The 1,882-nt window shown below is 44.0% G+C and overlaps 1 long non-coding RNA gene across 1 annotated transcript in view; it reads left to right on the top strand.

Moving 5' to 3' along the window:
- Positions 1-744: 744 nt before the first annotated feature.
- Positions 745-1,882, top strand: part of LOC121703944 — a 51,673-nt gene continuing 50,535 nt past the window's right edge. Inside the window, exons 1-2 of the long non-coding RNA XR_006030189.1 lie at positions 745-834; positions 1,106-1,214. This is a non-coding gene — a long non-coding RNA (uncharacterized LOC121703944). The remainder of the gene's footprint in view (positions 835-1,105; positions 1,215-1,882) is intronic.

Here is a 1,882-nt window from a genome sequence, read left to right as displayed (position 1 = left end):
ACATGAAATCATTCATTGAACATTAAAATTACTGCAGAGTAGTAAAAGTCACTGATTAATAATCTTGCGTAAATCAAGTGACTCATCTTGATAGTATTAAATTCCCTATAAGCCATTTATATTGTGTTGCCTTGGTAAAAATTTGTTTTCAATTAACTCTGAAGAAACAACAAAATCACTAGGATACAGAAAAACAACTTTTGAACAAATAAAGACGCTCTATATCATCCAGATGCTAGGGTGTCTCAACACATCCTTTTAAAGTAATTTCCCTAAAAGAACGGACATTAGAGACCAGTAAGAGTTTAGCAACACAGCCTGCGATGCAGTACATACTTTCCCGTCTCCCTGTCACCTTGAACAACGCCTCTCTAATCAAGAGGGTCAACAGAAATTTCAATAAAAGCCAAAGTGCTTGTTTACTGTCCGTTTGTCACTCAAACTGTTTTATACGACTGTTCAAAACAAGTCAGACATACAAAATGACTTTCATAAAAGCAGGTGAAAGTGAGCCTCTGTATTTATTTTGTCAGCAACTGACTGCTCTGGTGTGATTTCCTCCACTGAGAATGCGTCCAGTATTCCTATGTGTATTTGTTCAACACATTCTTGGCACACACACACATTTTTGGCGGGAGTGACAAATACGGTGCGAGGCAGAGCCCCTCCTGGGCGAGAAGGTTGCACTGAGTACTGTGACAAACCGACTTGACTGAGTGACTGGCTGACTGGCTGGCGGAGTGACTGACTGACTGGGACACCGCTAGTCCTGGCATGAACTCTGCTGATGTAGAGAGGACAAAGAGGAGCACAGAGAAGAGGAGGAAGAAGCAGGTGAGAGAAGGGAAAAGGACAGGAGAGGACAGGAGGAGAGGATGAGGAGGAATACAGGAGTAGAAGAGAGGATTGGAGAAGCATGGTTGTTTACGCCATTGCTGTAGTAGAGGGTGAAGTGATGATTCTGACCCCAGGCCCTCTCCTCCTCTCTCTCCCTCCTCTCCTCCCCTCTCTCCCTCCTCCTCGCCTCACATCCTCTTCTCTCTCCTCCTCTCTCTTCCTCCTATCCTCCTCTCTTCCCCCTCTCCCTCTTCTCGCTGCACTACAGCTGCACCTACTGGTGACACCCAGGCACACTCCTGGACTCCAGCCGCCCAACTGCAGACACAGACACACACTAAGCACGGATGGGCCATCAGCTCTAAGGATAGTAAAGGGTAGGATATACATAACCTCTTTTTGATCTTGTGTATATATATATGTTTTATAATATATATATATACATAAATATATATATTATTCCCGGTAGTTTTTGTATGTTTTGCATGTATGCACAAAACGGGTAAATTGCTTATCACTGTGTGTGTTTTGGTCATGGCTTTTTGTGATAATACAAATGATATCAAGGCGAATATGTGTTTATATTAAATTATTAAAAAGCACTTCCTTAAATGTAATGATTGAATTGAATAATATGTTGGCTTCTCCCAGTTGATATTTTAACCAAAGGAGAGAGTGTTTCTCGTCCCCCCCATCTGCCCCTTTGGGGCTGAGACTGCATCTTCTGACGACACTGCTTTCTATGCTTCAGAACTCCACAAAGGTCAAAGGTTAAAGACAGGGTCTTTTTCACTCTTCCCACGCCAGCAGCCTCGGGTGTTCTGTTCGAGCAACTCGGTGCGATTGCACAGGTGTCTCTCTCCACCGAAAATGACTTAAGTGCCCCGGCCCCTGCCTGCTTGGGGTCGGTGAGAAAGAAAATGAGGCCCCCCTTTAATTATCCCCGGGGTCGTTTGAGTGACTGGCTGGCAACGGCAACTTTTTTTTATTTTTTATTTGTCTCTCCCGTGTCCGTCCATCTCTCTCTCTCTCTCTCTCTCTCTCT

Source organism: Alosa sapidissima, chromosome 2 (assembly GCF_018492685.1).
Source record: "Alosa sapidissima isolate fAloSap1 chromosome 2, fAloSap1.pri, whole genome shotgun sequence".
In the NCBI taxonomy this organism is placed as follows: domain Eukaryota; kingdom Metazoa; phylum Chordata; class Actinopteri; order Clupeiformes; family Clupeidae; genus Alosa; species Alosa sapidissima.
This window is presented reverse-complemented; position numbering and strand designations above follow the sequence as displayed.